Source organism: Lemur catta, chromosome 2 (genome assembly GCF_020740605.2).
Source record: "Lemur catta isolate mLemCat1 chromosome 2, mLemCat1.pri, whole genome shotgun sequence".
In the NCBI taxonomy this organism is placed as follows: Eukaryota; Metazoa; Chordata; class Mammalia; order Primates; family Lemuridae; genus Lemur; species Lemur catta.
Window position 1 is genome coordinate 67405129 of NC_059129.1, and position 12619 is coordinate 67417747.

The window sequence follows — 12619 nt, forward strand, 5'->3', positions numbered from 1 at the left end:
GATATAAAAAAAGTCTTTAATGTCTTTCTCAGGCGTATCACTCTGCCTTCATTATTTTATAGTTAGCCCCAGGAATTTGAGAACCAGTCCTATTATCACCAAACACATGTGGGTTTGAGCTCAGAAATAATGTAATACTGACTTATTTCAAGGGAATTTGAGAATTTTCAAAATTTAAAAACACAATCTTTGAAGTGCCCAACTCCTGGAAAAAAATAACAATAATGATGGTTTACATCAGGGGTATCAAACAAGTGGCATGGCACACAGCCCACAGATCTATTTTCCTTAGCTAGCACAGTGTTAGAAAGATTAATTATATATTAGTAGGTACATAGCTATTCCAGGTTGCTAGGACCTCATCATGGCCAGTTGTTTTATATCTGGGCTGTTTCACTCAATTTAAAACATCCATTTCCCTCCATAAGGGCATGTATTTGCAGAGCATTGGTTTTAAAAAGGGAATTCATAATTTGAGTTGAATAATACCATTTCTAAATTAAATGAAAATAACATGACTTTCTATTGAAATGGGGTTTTATACCTAATATTATTTTAACCATTTATTCATTTACTGTGGGATCATGTAGAAATACATTTTAAAGGAGGTAAGATTAGGCAAAATATGGTAGACAGTTTTTTTCGACACCCCTATAGATCTTTTTTTTCTTCTTCATGTCTCTTAGCCACATTCAGTGTACAATGTCATTTCATTTTCCTGTGTCTCATAAAAATTCACTGACTTTAGGCATGTTCTTCCACAGAAAAATTCGTTCCAGTATTCAATCTTTCTTTTACCTGTACCTTTTTTTCTTCCTCCTATTTTTCCTTCTTCCTGCCTTCTTCTTTTCCTTCAGGAATATACATTTCAGTAGGAAGAAGTGTGTGTGTGTGTGTGTGTGTGTGTGTGTGTGTGTGTAGTAGATAGGCTAAAATAATGCGTTATTTTAAATATTATAAACAATGCTTTTCCATGCCTACAAATGAGTATTTTAGAAATTCTACCATTTAAAATAAAGAAAAAGGTTAATTCTGACACTAGAACATAAAATCACATCACATCTCAAAATATAAATGTAATTTTTCAGAAATGGAGGTGATTAATGAAAACAATTGGTATTGGCTTTGATATTTAAGGCAGGCTAAAAAGTCAGCAAACAATCATGGTTAGATACTGAGCTCTTCCATTACTATGTCAGATTCTAAGTTGGACTGCTCTACAGTAATTGCAGTGATTGAATGAACTCACTGTCATAGCAATATCCGTGCAGGCAAGGGCTGGAACTGCACTCGTTGATGTTGATCTCACAGCGTGTACCTGCAAAGCCCTTCCCACACTGGCATTGGAACCCAAGGGGAAACATTTCCAGATCCGTTTTCTCTATGCACACCGCACCATTCTCACAAGGATTACTAGCCTCACAAGGCCCAAATTCACAGTGAGAACCTGGAAAGGAAAGAATCAAAGTGTCAGTGCTTATCTAATGAACCACTCATGCAACTACTGTCATTTACCTGGCACATTTCAGCATAAATGCATCCAATTTAGTCTCGATTCTTTCCATATTATCATTGTGACTCTCTGTCTCTCTCTCTCTCTGCATTATAATTTAAGACAGTAATGTTATTTATGATTTCTATGCTTCATCTAACAAAGTACCAGCAGGCAGCAATGTTAAGTGACAGCATTTTAAAAAATTTCTATTTTGTTTCTTTATACTTTCCACCTCTTGTTCAAAAATGTTCTCTGAAGACATTGCAATTAAGAAAGTACATTATTAATGATTTGATGCTCCCTGTGTTTTCTTTCTCATACCCTGGAGGTTGCTATCTCTATAAGCTTTGCTTGACGGATTTGTTGCTATCCTCAAAACAAGTAAACAATGAAAAAAGAACATTATAATAAGCCTTTAATCTTAATAGGAACACCTCAGTCCTGAAAATATGTTTTATCTTTTACTCAGAAAATGTAACTAGATAAAGTGATTGCATTGTGTGAAATTCACACAAGCATTTAGAGATAAGAAATAGAATGCCTTGATCCAAGGGAATCCATATGAAACCAAAAGTGATGTGTAAACAGCACCAACTTATTCATCAATGCAAAATGATTATTCAGGTATCAGTTTTCAAGGCATAGTATGAATATTCAGATATTAGGTCTTTGTAAAGTATTTAAATAATAGCATTTATTCACAAAAATGTATAGGACATATGTACAAATATAGGTTCTAAAAGTGCCTGGCTAAATACCTTAAAGAAGAAAATGTACAATAATCCTTAAATTCTTAAACTTCTCAGATTTTTCTCAGTAATTTCACAACTACAGGGATGAAAGTATAATAAAAAGAATTAGGATGAGGAATGAAGTTTTCGAAGTTGAGAAGTACAGTGGCAGATTGAAAATTCAAAAACTTCAGAATCCCTGTAATTCTCCCAATTCTGACCATAAGAAAAAAGTTTAGAGGGCCTAGCTAGAAGCTGGTGAAGATATCAACAATGTGTAGAGTGAAGGAACCAAAATGATATAGTTAGTGTCCATAAAATAAGAGCAATAAAAATTCAGAACTCTCAGTACTTCAATTTCCAAGTACAGCCAAAAAAAAAAAAAAAGTAAAAATACAAAACTACTTCCTAAGTACATAAAAATAAGGATTTACTTCAATAAAAAAAATCTATTAAGTGGCTACTTTTTGTAAGAGCTATGTTAAGTAGTGTAGAGGAATTCAAATAGGAATAGACCTCTTCCTTGTCCTTAAACCATTATGATACTGAAATGTATCACAAATGATATATTTCTGGATACTCTTTTATCACAATGAAAGTATTATTTTTTTTGTAAAGGGAAATTGCATTGAACAAACATCTGCCACAAATGCATAAAAAATGAATAAACTGTCCTTAACAAAAAGTTCTTATGCATACCCTTTTTTTCTGATTATCTACTTCTAGATATTTAATTATGAGATGAGGTGTTTTTCTTTGCGAGTGGGGAGTGAATTTAGCTGTTCTTTTGTAAATAATTTCATGCATATAATCCATTCTGTTGCTGAACAATAATTCATACTCATATTTAAGAAAACACATATGATATTCTCTTTTGCAAAATGCATATGAATACACTGTACTTCCATATCATGCTAATTCGTATATTAATTCAGCATGCAAATATGAAACAAGCCCCTTTAATGTGGTGAATATTGTGTTAGATGATGGGATTATAAACAATGAGGGGTTCAAATAGGCAATTAAATCAATACAGTGTAATAAGGTGTAAACATGGTCAATTTCTCATGCTAAGGAGTCACTCTGGTGGGTAGAATTCTAATATAGGCCCCAAGATTCCCACCACTAATGTACATGGCCATAAAATTCCTTCCCTTTAAATGCAGGTGAGATTTGTGAATATAATAGAATATCACTGCCATAATTATGTTACTATATTGAAGAAAGGATTTGTGGATATAGTTAAGATCCCTAATCAAAGGAGAGTCTATCAAAAAGTTGAGATTATCCTGGGTAGGCCTTACCAAATCATATGACAGTTTAAAGAAATCAAAGGCATTATCAGTAATATTTGCTTTGAAGAAGCAAAATGCAAGGTGTGTTGTATAGAGTGCCACATGACAGGAAATGGCAGATGGGCCCTAGGAGCTGAGAACACTCTGGGTAGACAGCCAGTAAGGAAGCAAGACTAGAGTTCTAAAACCCACAAGGAAATAGAGCCTACCAACAACCAGTAAGCTTGGAAGAGGAACCTGGACCTTAGATTAGCTCACAGCCCTGGCCAACACCTTGATTTCAGTCTTGAGACCATGAGCAGAGAACTCAGCTAAGCCATGCCCAGACTTCTGATTTACAGAAATTATGAAACAATAAATGAGGGTTGTTTTAAGTATTTAAGCTTATGATAACTTGTTCTTCAACATAGAAAACTAACAGAGTCAAATATAAGAGCGACTGAGGCATCCTAAGAGCTACTGGAAAGCTTTCTAAATAGGTGATATTTAGAGTGAGTCCTAAAAAATTACCATACATTATCAAGGTTATACATGGGGGATACAGAAGGCATGGGGAGAGCTTTCTATTATAAAAAGATGAGGGCCAGAAGCTGAGAAAGTTCAGGAAACTGAAAAGAAGTCATTGTGGATGGAACACAAAATGCAGGAAAGAAGGAAATGCATTAGCACATTTCACTAACCATAACATGCCACTGAGTTTAAGGGAACTTTATCTTATGTACCATTAAGGATAGTGTGATAGAATGAATAATGCCCTCCGACTCCCTTCACCACCCTCCCCCTCGGGCAAGAAGTTAAAAGGAGGTAGGAGATATGAAGATGAAAATAAGACTTTCCTGATGCAAGGAAGGGGTCATGAGCCAGGGAATACAGGCAGTCTCTAGAAGCTGGAAAAGACAATGAAATAGATATCTTCAGAAAGAAGGCAACCCTGCAAAACCTTATTTTAGACTTCTGGCCCCCAAAACTATAAAATGATAAACTTGTGTAGTTTTTAGTGTATGACAATTAGTTATAGCAATCATAGGAAACTAACACAGAAAGCAAAATTTGCCAGTTAAATTTTGAAAGTGATTAAAATATTATTTAAAGATATTAAGATACCATTACTGTGAAAACGCATCCCCATTTCAAAAATGTTTACGTTAATATGTGATATGTTAGTTATTACACTAATATTTGATAAATACAAGGATGTGTTTAATGAAATTTACTCATTTGAACTATCTCTGTAGATTGGGACAATATCCTAAAAGGCTTTGTGATCCATAGGATTTGGACCTGCGCACACTGAGGAGATGTTGAAAGCTTTCCTAAAAAAGTGGTAAAGAAGTATAGTTGGTCTTCTCACACTGGGAATCACACTGTATTTCTTAGTTGTGTTTAAAAAATATATGTTTCTTTTTTTCTTTCAGGTTTTATTTTGCTGAAAATTATATTTTTGTAAAGTTAAGAAACTAAAGTAATATACATTTTATTTGCATACATATTCAGTAGGAAAAATTTAAAACCTGTTTTCATTAATTTCCTTTTATAATGATGTCATTAATTCAGAAAAATCAGAGGTGCTGAGGTTCCCACTGAAGTTGTATTGCTAGTAGAGATGTGCATTTACCTCTAAACAGAAAACTATAAAAGAATCATATTTTGCCTCTAACTGAAATTTGCATCAGTCAATTTAGTATGTCACATTTAAGTCTATGAATAACATTTAGTATCAAGTTCTCTATGATGTTAAATTTCTTAAAAAACAATACTGTTTTAAGAACACTAAGTGAACATAAATGTTTATAACAATGTGAAAATGCTAAACATGGCTCCATATGTCTAGTAGTTTGAATTTTTCTTTATGATAATTTAGAGAAACTTAAAGAAAAAAGGCTGTTTAAAATGTTTAACATGATAGCAGAATTCAGATATTTATAAAAACATGGCAATGTTTAAAGTATGTAAATAATGGGTTAAAGGCAACATTTCTGTATAGTAGGTGTTATATAGGATGTGTAAATAGCAGAAACAAAGACATAGTGGCATCCACCATAAAGATAAGTAGAAATCAAGTCATCCAACTTCTACAATCTGCAACAAAAGTATGAAAACATTAGACTGGATATTATAAATTCTATGAAGAACTACTGTTTATACACTATATATCTCTTGAGTGTGTAAACAGTTCTTCATGGAGCATACCTCCATATATTAAAGATATGTACTCTTTACATCTGCATAAAACTAATTATGAATCTATTATACAAATTCTAAGAAAAAGACAATGCTTTACACTAAACAGAAGAGCCAACTGACACTATATATGTTTAATGAACATTAGGTGGTAATAGATGTTAGGTAGACATTTTGTGCATTGTAAAAGATCAGTGATGGTTGTTATCTGTTATCCAGAAATTTTATGTAGATCAATGAAACCAAAGCAATGATTGTTTTTGCGGGGGAGAGATACTATTTTTCCTTCTCCCTCTCGCTCTCCTTCCTGACTGCCCAGTCCTTATTTAAGTTGTGTAAATTTCTTCTCAAATCTAGCAATGATCAGTGAGATAGGAAGCAATGGAAACAACCACATTTTTCCAATAATCTGTAGAAATAATATTCTAATGGCAAATGTTCTAGATACGTTTTTATAAATATTGGTCATAAATTGAAATCTATAAATTTTATTTATTTATTTATTCAACTCTGAGAAAGCAGATTGCCTTTCCAGGTTGAATTCAAACATACAAAGTCAATTACTTTAAATTTAATAATTTACTCAGAATTTTCATTATTCTTTAGACAAAGCATATCTTCAAGTAGGAATAACGAAAAAAGAAAGAAAAAAGTCCATGTTCAGATATGTTCTTTCTTTACCTGATTAAATTATGTAACAAATAAAATTATTTTCGTCACCTCTACATGTTAATAAAATACTTTGGAAGGCAGCTATGCTCACCACTATACCACCAAGGCACTTAAATATTTTGTGAGTAATTAAAGTGAGAAAGAATGAAACAGCCCTGCCCTAGTGTCAGCTGAGCTAGACTGGCTTCACAATCTGGCCATGCTGTTCTTCTGATGAACATAAATGATTTTACAGATCACTCTGTGTTCGTGAAGGAACAAAATAAAAATAAGATCATTCCACATAAGACATAGTACAACAGGGGGAGGGATAAATGGAGATGTGTTGGAGCAAAGTTTTTATATGTACTAGAAATTAAGTTAGCACTAATTTGAACAAAATTGTTTTAATATGCTTAATTGTAATCCCTGGGAAATATAGTAAGAAGATAACTAAAAACTAATATAGGCAAAGAAATAACAAGGTAATCAAAATTGTACTCTAGAATATGTTTATTAAGACAATAATGGAGAATAATGGAACAAAAACAGATAAGACATATATAAAAAGTAGCAAAGTGACAGGTATTAATTCTCCATTATTAGTAATTATATTAATTGAAAGAAGCAAGTCTCAAAAGACCACATATTGTATTTATATTAAATGTCCAGGATAGGCAAATCTATACAGGAAGAAAGAACTGAAACACACACACACACACACACACACACACACACACACACACACAAAGCCTATCTTTTACAGGACCATCTTCCAGTTTTGAAACCAATTGAGGCAGCATGGGCAGACACAGGAACTCCTCAGATAGACATCCAAGGACAGAGGAGACTTAGGTTTGCTTGTAGCCTGGAATCACATGATCAGTCTTACAAAGTGTATGCACCTATAGTTTTGGGGCAATAATAAGGTAGAAGTGAAGTATCACAAGAATGGATAAACAAACACCACATGTACTCACCATTAAATTGGTACTAACTGATCAACACATGCACATATGGAGCTAACATTCATAGGATGTCGGGCAGGTGGTAGGCGGGAGGAGAGGATGTGTAAATTCACACCCAATGGGTGTGGGCGCAAGATGTCTGGGGGTTGAGCATGCTTGTAGCTACGACTTGTGTGGTGCCAAGGCAATATATATAAGTGTTTGTACCCTCATAATAGTCTGAAATAATAATAATAAAAAAAAGGTAAAAATGGCAATAGGGCAGTCAAACAAGACAAGTCTGGTGTTCATATAGTTAGGGAGTTTTGATTCACTAAGGAGGCACACGTGATTTAGGTAACATTCATAAGGATAATAATTCCTTAAAATTCAGTCTCAGGGCAGTGCTGCTCCCTATGCCCCCAGTTCTTCAAAACTATGTTTCTTTTAACTTTGAAGACATTGCACGTATTTTTATGTAAATAAACTTAAATTAAAAATCCATTTTTTTTGCTTCCTATTTAATCACAGAGTTGCCCAAAAGTTGGAAATAGATTTTGATGAATACCATTGCTCTGTTTAATTCCTGAGCTTCTATGCAAGCAATAGATTCACATGGCTTTTAAAAAATATCTAAAATATGAAGTTCTAGGAACTAACATTTTCTATTGTTTGAAAGTACTCCAAGGTGATTTTTTAAATAACCTTGGAAAAAGTAAGCTTATACTTCTAAGCTTTCACTGAGTACTATCAGTCAAATGATTAGTTTCATCAATTTCATGCCATAAATCCTCAACTAGAGTGATTAAGGGTAATCAATTTAGGTTAAAGTCTGAAATTGAATCAAACAGTAGCACATAAATACCTATATCTTATTCCTACATAAGAAAAGTCTTCTAGTATATGAAAAACATTACTATATTTTGAGAAATATTAATTCACATTTAAATTTACAAGGAAATATTCTTACTAATATTTTATAGATTGTTTAATAGTGTATTTGTGTCTGTCATAAAATTGAAAATCAATATGTATTACCCACAAAATATACATTTGATAAACCACACTTAGCTATGGCAAATTTTAAGAGTTTCAAGTTCCCTCAAATCTATTACATTAAACACCTAAACCATCAAATATCAAAAAAGGAGCAATTACATATTACTTACTTAAAACAACATAGGGGAAAAGCACACATCATACTTACTAAAAATTGCAATGATGAAAATGAATTGATTTTAAACAAATGAGTTTTAATGAATGTATAAATCAGGATCCTGTCTTTGCTGAAAAATGCAAAATGTTTGACTCTAGTTTTCTCATCTGTTTAATTTGCCTTCATGCATTTAGAGAATATAAGTTATTAAGTAAGAAAAAATATTTGGAAAGAATTATTTATTTAGCAAATGTACAATATGTGCACTTGGTGTAAGATTTGAGCTCTGGGAGACATGACATTCCCACCATCAATGAAGACAGTTTGGGTTTCTCTGTTTCTTTCACAAGCACTTAGTATTGTCTGTCATTTGGTTTTTGTTTAATTTTAGCCATTTTAACAGGTGTGCAGTGCTTATTGTGGAATACTAAGATCAATTTTGTTAACTTTTAATTATAATATTGCTTAAAGCTCACAGAAAAATTTAAAAATAGTGCAAGAAACTTCAATACTGTACTCAGAGTTCCAAATTGTTTGTATTTTTCTGTAATTTGTCTTAATATTTCCTGTTTACTTATCTATGTTATGTGAATTTCTAGCATATTACATGGTATATTATCTATATCATAGGCAATTCTTTTTGTGAATCATTTGAGAGAAAGTTTGAAGTATGATGACTCTTTACTCTTAAGTACTGCAGTGTGTATTTTCTAAGAACAATGTGGTATCTCACATCGTCATGGTACAAGTACCAGAATCAACACTATTGGCTACAGATATGATAATGTATTGTGTTCTTGAAAATTACTAAGGGAGTAGATTTTAAGTATCTGGACCTTGATATTTTATATATAACAGTCCCATAATTTTGTGAAATGCCCTTCAATTTTGGTTCACCTGATATTGTCTTTTGATTCAAATTCAGGTTTTATGTATAATACTTTTGAAAGAAATAAAACAGAAGTGATATGGTGTCCTCAGTGCATCTCAGGGGACATTTTAATTTAGTTTGTTCTAACATTTGTTATGTTGTTCCAATAAAAACTTATAATTTGTCCTATTTGAACTTAATAATTTTAGAGAGTTATTTTGAAATGATGTATACATGTTGTTTCTTATGAACCTCTCACCCACTAGTTCTAGCAATCATTGATGATTTTGTAACTATCATTACTTCCATATATGTGTTAATTTTCTGCTATGAGGAAGAGATTTCCCTTTACACCTCTCCATGTATTTGTCTACTTTTCAATTCACCTTTTATTTATATAAGAATTGACTCATAATTTATTATATTATTCAGTGAATTATAATTCATTAACTTTACTATTTTATTTTTTCCCTGTTTGCAAACTTTGTTTTTAATAATTGAAATTTGTTAAAAGCTGAAGTTTCTTTTTTAATTATTATGGGTACATAATAGTTGCATATCTTTATAGGGTACATGTGATATGTTGATATAGGCATACGATGTGAATTAATCAAATCAGGCTAGCTGGAGTATCTACCATCTCAGGTATTTATCATTTCTTTATATTAGGAATAGTCTAATTCCATTCTTTTAGTTATTTTAAAATATAGCCTAACTTATTGTTGATTATAGTCACTTTGTTGTGCTATGAAATAATGTTCCTTTTATCTATCTAACTGTATTTTTGTACCCATTTTTAATGCTTAAATTTTCTCATATTTAGCCATTGGAAGTCCTATCCAGCTATTCTCTGAGTCCTTTTGATAAATTCTCATTTTTTTTGAGTACTTCTTTACCTTATAATGCAAAAAGTTATTTAAGGCTTATCTTATACCTTCCCTGTTCCAGACATGGAACTTATCTTTTCTCTAAAAAACCGTGGTTCCTTTGAGTAGAGAATGATACTTAGAAATCAATATCTGGGTAATCAGAGTGCTTACTTATCAATGGACAGAGATAGAAAATATTGACATAAGTATGTGCATGTATACATATAAAACATATGCATACATACATTTATATCTATTGATATATATCCATAGACATATATGCAGACATACTCATAAGCACATATCAGGTTCATACTGATCATTATACAATATGGGTTTGAGTGGTGTGAGTCCACTTATTAGTGGATTGCCTTTAAAAAAAAGTTGCAGCAACTATGCCTGCCCCACCCCTTCTACTCCTCCACCCTTTCACCACTGCCACCCCTGAGATGATGGCAAGCCCAATTCTTCATCTTCCTTTTTCTCCTCAGCCTACTCCACGTAACAATGACAAGGATGAAGTTTATGATGATTCACTTACACTAAATGAATAGAAAATATATTTTCTCTTTCTTATGACTTTATTAATAACATTTCTTTAAGAATACAGTATATAATACCTATAACACAAAATATGTATTAATTTACTGTTAATGTTATCAGTAAAGCTTTTGGTAAACAGTAGGCTATTAAGTTTTGGTGAGTCAAAAGGTATACACAGATTTTTAACTGTGTGGGGGTTGGTGACCCTAATTCCCACATTGTTCAAGTGTCATCTGTATACAATTTCATCCAATCTTCCAATAGCATAAGACACAGTATATTATGGTATAACATAATAAATACATGTATGTACTTATATGTATACATATTTATATTTATGTTTCTATGTCTATTAATTATTAAAAACCATGAGTTCATACTCATACCTCCAATTTATAGAGAATATCTCAGGGTGTTTTTTAATTCTCCTTTGCATATTTGTGAATTCCTTTTCCAACAGTGAGAAATCTAGCTTCCATTAACCTCAGTATATTTACTAATTTGCTCAAGGCTATAATGCACAAGAAAATATTTAGAATTGCTAACCAAAACCACTGCAGAAAGCAAACCTAATGAGAAATCAATTTACAGTCCTCTTTTTAGCTAAAATTTACATATAATAAATGCATAAATCCTATGTGTACATTAAATGGGTTTTGACACATGCATATACTCTTTTAATCCAAGCTCCTTTAAGGTATAGAATATTTCCATATACTCAGAAAATTCTTCATTCCCCTTCCTAATCAACCCTGTTCCTGGAAGCAACCAGTGATTTTTTTCTTATTGGTGAAAAAATATAAGTGGAATCTTACTATAGGTTCTCCTTTTTGTCCATCATCTTTTGTTCAGCATAATGTTTGGGAGTTTTGTGTGTATCAGTACTTTGATCCTTCTTATCACTAATAGTACATGCTATGTATATATTATTAGTTTATTTATTTTCACATTAAGAGACATTTGACTTGTTTCCAGACTTGGGTTATAATGAATAAGTCAGTTATAAACATTTTTGCAAGTGGCTTTTTGTAGACAAGTACTTTCATTTAACTTGCTTGTATACCTGGGAGTCAATTGTGCTTAGATAGATGTATGTTTAACTTTAAAAGTAAATTCCAAACTGTTTTTTAAAGGGGTGGGATTTTTTTATCATTTTAGTCTCTATCAACAATTTTATCCTCTATTACTACCGTATGAGAGTTCTAGTTATTTCACATTTTAATAACAAGTTTTTATTAATTGTAGACACTTTGAAAGAATATCTACATTGGTTTTGTTTTGCTGTTCCCTGATGATTAATAATCATAAGATTTTTTTTTTTTTTTTGCTTTCTTTCATTGTGAATGGTGGTTCCAGGTATTTGCGTGTTTTTATTTATTTATTCATTTTTACTTTTTAAAATTTTTTTTTAATTTTTTATTTCAGCATATTATGGGGGTACAAATGTTTAGGTTACATATATTGCCTTTTCTCCACCCAAGTCAGAGCCTCAAGCATGTCAATTTCCCAGATAGTGCACAGTGACTTCTGTACAATGATTTTGTAACCTGAGACTTTCCTGAATTTATCAATTCCAGTAGTCTCATGGCAGAATCTTTGGGGTTTTCTAGATATAAGACCGTATCATCAGCAAAAAGCAATAGCTTGACCTCTTCTGCTCCCATATGGATGCCAACCTCAAACCCAGCAGAAGAAAAGAAATAACAAATATCAAAGCAGAACTAAATAAAATTGATAACAAAAGAGTATACATAAGATTAATAAAAGTTGGTTCTTTGAAAAAAAAAACAAAACTGACGTTCTTTTTGCTAGATGAACAAGAAGCAGAAAAGAAAGAACTCTAATAAGCTCAATGAGGAATGAAAAAGGAGAAATTACAA

At 32.0% G+C, this 12619-nt stretch overlaps 1 protein-coding gene across 1 annotated transcript in view; it reads right to left on the reverse strand.

Annotated features, from left to right (window-relative positions):
* The window catches only part of EYS (eyes shut homolog), a 1451515-nt gene that overhangs the window by 1046960 nt on the left and 391936 nt on the right, over nucleotides 1-12619 (reverse strand).